Below are 9,328 nucleotides of genomic sequence, written 5' to 3' on the forward strand. Positions count from 1 at the left end.
GGGGCCAAAGCCATTTTTTGTAGCGTTTTCTCTCCAGCCTCCCATTGCATTGGGACCCCACAACCGGTTAGTGTCCTCTCCCTAACTGTCACCACAGGCAGCAGGAATCCTGTTGCAGACTTCTCCGTGGCTCCACCACAGCCTGTACTGTCAGGGGAAGAATGGCTTCCAGGGAGTCTCCGCAGGTATTGTGCAAGGTCCTCCTGGTTTACAGCTTCTGAGTGGCTCTCATGACCCTAGTCCACAGGACCTCTGACCCCCTCGGGCTTAGTCTGCATTCTCATGTTCTCTGAGTCCTTGTTCGGCAGCTGCTCCTCTGCTGACTCTAGACCTTTCTGGTTCTCAATGGAAGGAGCAAGAGTGGCCCGTTGTATGGCATGTATTCCCAGGGGTTTTTCCATTTGAATGTTTCACACACGTCCTTAGGTGGGCATCTGCAGTCAGTGCATGGTGGGCCAATTGTGTCATTGTTTCTCTGTGTCATGATAGTTCTCAACTGAGCAGTGGCAGCTGGCCTGAAGGCCGGCACGCCACAGAGCTCTAGGCCGCATGGTTCCCTGTGCTCCAGGGGCCCTCCCTCCAGGGTCCCATGAGGCAGGAAGTGAGCCAGCCGGAAGACAGGCGCTCCCTGCCTGTGGCTCCCCGTGTACTGGAAGCCCTCCTTCCCTGGGCCTACGAGGCAGGGAGAGAGGCGCCAGTCAGAAGACTGACGCTCCCTGCCAGTGGCTCCCTGTGGGCTGGGGGCCCTCCCTCCGGGGGCCTACGAGGTAGGAAGTGAGCCAGCTGGAAGACAGGCGCTCCCCGCCCGTGGCTCCCCGTGCACAGGGGGCCCTCCCTCTGGGGGGCCTACAAGGCAGGAAGTGAGCCACCATTGTGAGTTTTTCAGAGTTAGCTGACCAGCAATGGAGTAGGCTGTGAGCAAGATACCAATTTTTAAAAAATCTAACCAATGAGACCTTTAGAATAAACAAGTAAAAAGTGGAAGGTGTACTCGTAATGTATTGAGCTTTGTACACAACTTTTGGATTTTAACTGAACCAACCTAAATGGACTCCTCCTTACATCTCTCCAGATTCCCCTAATCTGTCTGCTTCTCACCTTTGGTCATGCAGTTGCTCACAGAAGGGCCCTGACCACTCCTATACCTTCCAGCGTGTCATTCTCTGTGGAGAAGGATGGGGGCCCTGACAGATGCTTACTCACTCAGGCTTACTCTGGTGGGAACTGCAGCTACCCTAGAGCATAAGTCTGACCTGAGGAGATCTATAGAGTCACTGGTGCATCACCATTTCTACAGAAGTGGTATGTGTTGGGAGAAATCATGTTCACATTCCTTAGTGGCTGCCCAGAGGGGCTAGTTCATGAAGATTGGGAGAGTGCAAGTTACTTCTCATGAGGCAAACTTTGCTCATTGAGCTCTGTGACATAGGACTGATTCAACAAGTAGATTGCACTCGCCTTATCCCCAGTACACTGTACAGACTGGCCAAGCAAATGATCTTTTTTTCTCTTGAAACTGTGGACATCTTGATAATGCACATCTCCTTGTGCCTATCTTTGCCCTGAGATTACAAATGAAGTGTTAGCACACAGGTTGGGGTATTGTATTTCCTAGGGCAGTGGTTTTCAAACTTTTTACGAGATTACTAGGCCAACCTCCAGAGGTTCTGATTCACTAGATCTGGGATAGAGTCCAAGAATTTGTGTTTCTAATAAGTTCCTAGGTAATACTGATATTGCTGGTTCACAGATCATTCTTTGAGAACAAACGTTCCAGGGAATTTAGAGTGAGGCTGTAGGTATCAGGAGCAGAAATGGAAGCAGAGCATTGGATGGAATCTGGAGTTGGATTTTTCACCTATGTGAAAAAACTAGGGATCCTATTGTTGGTGACACACAAAGTGGTAATGACCCCTGGTATGTAGTGGCATCACTAAGACTCACTTGTGGTTAAAGAGGATGAAATGTAGGTAGACAATAATGCATTGCAAGAAAAGTGACTATGGCACTTGAATAATATGGGGGCAATGAAATCAAGGATTGTGGTGGGGACAGAAATGGTACATTTGAAAAAAGAAAGTGATAAATTGAAGGAAGCTAGTACCCAAACCACAGCATTAAAAGCCAGAAGGCCTTTCTAACAGATTAAAGGGAATTCTCTTTTCTTGCAATCATGTACACTACACCCCAACATTCAGCCTTAGGATGAGATTATAAGGCTCAGAATGGCAAAGGACACCAAGTACATAGGCTACATAGGTTTCCCTGTGTTAATACCAGGATACTGGTAGGGGGAACATTGGACCCTCTGGTTTGGGGTAGAGTGCCTGGAGGGAAGAAGAATCTTAGAGCCCCAAATTCCTCTAAACTATTCAACATGGGAGAAACATCACCTTTTTACTCTCCAGAGGAAAAACTTCCACTGCCTGCATTACACCTTGCAATGATTTCAGATGAAAGGTACCTTGCAAGATCAACTCCCATCCCCTTTATTGCCTTCACATCAAAAGCCAGAATTAGGTTTCAGTGCAGCCTGAGCAGGAAGGATAGCCTCTGTTGTGAGAAGAAAGAGAATACATCTCAAAGGAATTGAAGAAGATAGCTAACATGATAAAATGCAAGGAGTGGGAAGCACATGTCAGAGTGGATATTGAGGGTGTTTGATCAAGAGGGAGGTGGGAAAAAAGATATTCAGGAGAGAATGCATTGGCATGAAGTTCACCTATAACAAAGCTTTAATAATCCAGCCAAGACTGGTTTTATGGACTGTTTTTTGTAAAGCCTGAGCTCATGGTGTTTTACTGTAGTACACAAGGTGAAAATACAGCAAATTCTTCAACATAGCATTGCTAAGATCAGAAGAATCATGCAGGTGGGAATGAAAAAAATGGGCGAACTATTTACCACCTGATGAGGGCTTACTGACACTGTTGGTAATCTGGGATTGATGATGGTGGATAATGACTTGGAATTGAGCATCCTGATATCAATGAAGGTCATGGCATGACAGATTTCAGATAGCAATAGCCATCTGTGAAAGTTTGATGAATGAAAGTACTGCAAAAGACCACAAGCTGGAAAGGCAATCAGGGAGCTTCAACAAACGAGAACCTGTGGTGATAATGTTCCTGTGGCTGAGACTGATGGGCAACTGACTAGGAAGTTAACTGACTTGAATACATTTTAGAAGTGGTTAGAAGAAGGCTGACCTCCTCCACAGCAATGTAAAATCAAAATTCTCACCCTATTTCTGGGTCTAAGTTTAATGTCTTGGAGATCACTGGTTGCCAGAGAGGGAGAGTTCATTAAAGGAAGGGCTCTGCAATGATGCTGCACTCAGCAAATCTTCCTCTGATTCTTCCCCCAAAGGACGTGCCATTAACTTTGTGATTAATTGTACACTTGATATTTTTCAGATACAGAGTCTGAGAAGGCATTTGCTTGATTTTTATTTTTAAATTTTTATTTATTCTAAATAAACAGAATAGATATTTTTTATCATGTACAATATGTTTTGAGTATATGTACACTTGGAATGGTTAAATCTACATTATTAACAAATGTATTATCTCACATACTTAATATTTTGTATGACAGCATATATATCCATTTTCTTTATATTTTCTAGAATATAATATATTACCACTAACTAGAATCACTTGCTATACAATTGGCACCTTGAAATTTACTCATCTTATCTAATTGTAATTATATATTGACTGACTAATATCCTTTCATCCTCCCCTCTAACCTAGCTACCCTGGCATCTAGTAACTACCATTCTGCTCTCACCTGTGAAACCGATGTTTTAAGATTCCACATATCAGATTATTGTCTTTCTACATTTGATTGATTATACAATAATTTCCAGTTCCATCCATGTTGCTGCAAATGGCAGCATTTCATTCTTTTTATGGATGAATCATTTCCATTATTATACATACCACATTTTATCCATCCATTCATCAATTGATGGGTACTAATTTAATTTCACATCTTGGCTATTGTGAATAATGTGGCAATAACATGGCAATGCAGATGTCTCTTTAGCACACTGATTTCGTTTCCTTTGGATAGATAAGCAATAGTGAGGTTGCTGGGTCATGTTAGTTTTATTTTTAATTTTATGAGAAATCTTCATTTTTTTCCCTCACAGCTATACTAATTTAAATTTCCATCAAAAGTGTGTAAGAGCACCCTTTCCTTCACATCCTCATGGTGGCAGGGAAGCAAAGGAAGAGAGAGAAAAGGACAGGGGTCCAATAACCCATCAAGGGCTTGCATGCTATGATCTAACATCCTTCTGTCAGGGCTTCACCTACTAAAGGTTCCGCCACCACCCAGCAGTGCCACAAACTTGTGACCAAGTCTTTCATATTTTGGTGATATTCCAGATGCAATCTATAACAGTAGCTATAGGAAGCGAAATTATAAGATTTGATCAGTGTACAATGTATGGATGTATGGAAATGTGACACTGAACCCCACTGATATATGTAATTAATATGAGTTAGTTAAAAATTACCACAAAATACTAGCAAGTGGAATTAAACAAATGGTTTAATTAAATCATTTAATTAATAAATTTGTTTAATTAAACAAATTCCATTTGACTATAGTGGTTTTAAGTGATTTAAAAATTATTCACTATGGTCAAATAGAATTTATCACCTGGATTATGTATTTTATTACATATTTAAAATAAAGTAGACAAAAATGAAACAATAAAAATCATATTCCAGCGCTCTCATGCATATCAAATGCATTCAAGAGATTGCCTTTGTAGTAAGCAAGGAGAATTAAAGTGTACTTGGGACAAAATATGAATAAGCAAATAATTATTGCAAGAAAGGAAATTTCTGGGCCAATGACAATAATGTGTTATGACATAAGGGATATGACTCATTCAATTTATTTGCACATAAGATTTGAAAATAAATGTAGAATAAAATAAAATAAGAATAAAATATCCACAGAATCAAGTAAAATATGATAACACATGAAGATAATTTATCATATTACCCAGTAGATTGTAAGTGCCCAATAATGAGTAGTATTCTATATATTTTCCTGAGGATTTCTTTCATTTTGTGATACTACAGTTGCTATGGTTTGAATGTTTTTGTCCTTCCAAAATTCTTGTTGAGTTGTAATCTCCAATGCAATACAATTATTAAGAAGTAAGGAGTTTAAAGGATGATTAAACTAGATGGTCTCTTCCCTCATGGATGGAATTAGTGCCACTAAATAGGGCTCAAGGGCAGGAGTTTATGCCTCTTTCTCCTTCATCTCTTCTGCCAAGTGAGGACATAGTATTCATCTGTTTTGTCCCTTCCATTTTATGTTAATATAGCAACATGCTCCATCCTGAAAGTTGAAACTATGCCCTCACCAGACACCAGATCGGCTGATGCCTTTATCTTGGACTTCCCATTCTTTAGAATTGTGAGTAATTATCTATTACTTATGAACTACCCATTCTACTATATTATTTTTGTTATAACAGCCTAAATGGACTGAGACAAGTATTTTTCAGGTCACTGTAATGATCTGAATGGCCCAAAACATTTTCTTCTATTCCCCAGTCTCCAGACTTCTCCTGACCCATCAATTTTGCTCATGTTTGTTAGAGTGACTTTTCTAAGTATAAAAACCACATGGCTTTCTCAGAAAAAATTCTATTTTCATTGTTGTGATTACTAATCATGATATGTTAACTCTGTAGATGATTGATACGTAAGCCAGCAAACTGAGGGGGAAGACCCATGCCAGATGTGGGTGGCACTAACTAACAGACTTGTAGCTTGAACAGAATAAAAAGGAAAAAAAGAAATGGTGTCCATTTTGGAAGAACTCTCATCTTTGCCATTGGCTTTGGACATCAGTCTTCAGTTTTTTCTGTCTTCTAGTGCAGACTCAGACCATCATCTCTTTATTGAGCTTCCAGGCCTTCAATCTTCAACTAGTGTTGTATCCTTAATGCTCCTTTTTCTATGGCTTCCATTTTCTTGGGTAGAGCTACCATTGGATTTCAAGCTCTCCAGTGCACAGATGGTCACTGTGAACTCTTCCATCTCTAATCTTGTAAGCCTATCCCATAAATTTCCTTGCATAATTATACAATACTTTCTATTGATTCTGTTCCTCTAGAGGACCCCAACTAAAACAATTGTCCATAGAATGAGGCCCCATATTTGCAAACTGAAATTCCTTGTGTATTCATTTCCCCATTTACATTCACATAAACACAGATAGTGAATATTCTACCCTGATTCAACTTTTAACTGTGTGACTATAGAAAAATTAATTTTTGCTCTCAGTACAGAAGACATTGACGTAGAAGAAAGTGGAATGAACATACCTGCAATCTCTGAAATGATAGCAACTGAGGTAAAGAAATAAGGAATCTATAGAGGAAATCAGATCAGGAATAATCTCTCGGGTAAAAAAATGACAGCAAAAATGAAAGAATAGCTCAGCACATTAAAAGGAGACAGATAAAAAAGAAGAGAACAGGAAAATGATGGAAACCTTGAATGAACAATATAGGAAAGAATTATAATGCATGAAACAGATTCAAAGAGATATTCAAGCAAATAAAATTTCCATTGAAAGCTGGCAAAACAGTTTGAATGAAACTGAAGACAGACTTTCAGGCTTTGAAGACACCATTGGAGCTAGATATGAAGAAAGGAAAAATCCCTTTAAAGTAACAAGGAACTAGGAAATAACAATTCAACACCTGAAAGATAATGCAAAGGAAAACAATATAAGACTGATAGGTGTCAAAGAAAAAGCAGGAGGAAACACAAATGACATAAAAAGACTATCTGTAGAAGTAATAGCAGAAAATTTCCCAAACATGAGAAAAGAATGTGATATACAGATAAGTGGTGTACAAAGAACCCCAAATAGCCATAATCAAAATAAGTCTACACACAGACATATAATAATCAAGATCCCCAAAATTCAGCACAAGAACAGAATATTAAAAGCTATAAGAGAAAAGAAACAGATCACCTATAAAGAAAGCCTATCAGAATCATGGCAGATTTCTCAACACAAACCACCAAGTCAAGAAGAACTTAGAGTGAAGTACTTCAGGTCTTGAAAGAAAATGACTTCCAACCCAAATTGATGTGCCCTGCAAAACTATCCTTCAAAATTCATGGAGAACTGAGTCTCTGCCCTCTGTGTGCCCAGTGCAGACAGGAGATCCTGACTCAGAAGGCCCACGAACTGCTAACATGGGGGTTTGTGTTTGGGCCCTCCCTGCCTGTGCCCTGTGCTGCCTGAGATACTAGAGCAGGTGGTACATGAACTGCTAGCACTGCAGTTTGAGTCTGGGCTTTACTTACTTGTGCCCTGACCTCCAAGAGGTCACGGACACAGGCAGTCCATGATCACCACCAGTGAAGCCCATGTCTGGCACCTTTGGACACCCTGAGCTGACTGCAGATGCAGAATCAGGTGGTCCATGATGCACTGCCATCACGGCTCACAGCTGAATGCCCAGAGAATCAGGTATTTCCCATCTACTTCCTGGGGTTAGAGCAGGTGACTCGTTACCCCACGGCCATTACACCCTGAGTCTCCATCCTCCGTGCACCTGGTGCACACAGGAGATCTGGACTCAGAAGGTCCATGAACTGCTAACAGGGGGGTTCGGGTTTGGACCCTCCCTGCATGTGCACTGTGCTGCCTGAGGTATTAGGCCAGGCAGTCCACAACTGCTAGCACTGCAGTTTGCGTATGGGCTTTAGTTGTGCCCTGACCTCCTGGAGGTCACAGTCACAGGTGGTCTGTGATCACCACCAGTGAAGCCTACATTTGGCTCCTGTGCATGTTCTGAGCTGCCTGGAGACACGGAATCAGGTGGGACACAAACTGTTGACCCTGCAATTCGTGTCTGGGTTCTGCCTGTGCCCGAAATTGCTGGGGGACACAGAACCACTGATCCATGATGCACCACCAGTGCAGCTTTCCTTTGGGTTATATGTGTGCCCTGAGCTGCAAGGGGACACTGGTGCAGACAGTCTGTGATCAGGTGGCATTACAGTTCACATCTAGGGCCTGGGAGACCTAGGTAAACTTCACCATCTGCCAGAAGACCCCAGACTAAGAAGCACATCTCAGGGGACACTGACAGGCAAGCTTGACTACCAGGAAAACTAGGAACACTACTGAAATTTTCTGAGCTGCCAAGGAAGAGGGAGACTGAGCATTCAGCCTCTGACATCAAACATGACAAGACAAAGAATTAAAATGCAATCTTAGAACTCCACCCCTCTCACAACAAGTCCAGGAGACATCGACATAGGAAAACTTGGTAAACACATGCCTGAAATAGCTGAAATGATTGCAATGGAAGTAAAGAAACAACTCCATAAGGCCATAGAAGAGATGAGATGAGAAATAATCTCTCAGGCAAAAAATGAAATGACAATAATAATGAAGGAACTGCTCAAAAAGTCTGAAGAAGAAGCATTTAAGAAAATAGAAGAACAAAGGCAAGGGACAGAAACATTAAATGAAAAATATAGAAAGGACTTAGAATACATGAACCAGATTAAAAGAGACTTCCAGGAACACAAAGCTGCCACTGAAAGCTACCAAAACTGCTTGAATGAAGCTGAAGATAGAATCTCAGACTTTGAAGACAGCATGGCAGCTAGCGACCGGGAAAGAAAGGATCTTGTAAAATCCACAAGGATCCAGGAAAAGTCAATTCAACAGCTGCAAGATGAGGCAAAGAGGAATACTGTAGGACTTAGAGGAGTCAATGAAACAGCAGGAGGCAATACAACTGACATAAAAAGAATATTTGCAGAAATAATAGCAGAAAATTTCCCAAGCATGGAAACAGAACCTGATATACAGGGAAATGAGGCATATAGAACAACCACACCCAAAAAACCATCAGGTAGATGGGAAATACCTGATTCTCTGGGCATTCAGCTGTGAGCCGTGATGGCAGTGCATCATGGACCACCTGATTCTGCATCTCCAAACAACCACAATGAAAATAAAACTACACCCAGACATATAATAGTCAAGTTCCCAGATCTCCAGCAAAAGAACAGAATATTAAAAGCTGCTAGAGAAAAGAAACAGGTTGCCTATACAGGAAAGCCCACCAGAATCACGGCAGACTTCTCAGCACAAACCATCCCATTGAGAAGAGCTTGGAGTGAAGTATTACAGATTCTAAGACAGAACAGCTTCTTACCAAGACTGATGTACCCTGCCAAACTATCTGTCAAATTCAACGGAGAAATAAAATATTTTCACAACAAAGAACAGTTGAAGAACTTCATGAGTGCCAAGC

The sequence above is a fragment of the Chinchilla lanigera genome, unplaced genomic scaffold (assembly GCF_000276665.1).
Source record: "Chinchilla lanigera isolate Chin_1 unplaced genomic scaffold, ChiLan1.0 scaffold00021, whole genome shotgun sequence".
Classification (NCBI taxonomy): domain Eukaryota; kingdom Metazoa; phylum Chordata; class Mammalia; order Rodentia; family Chinchillidae; genus Chinchilla; species Chinchilla lanigera.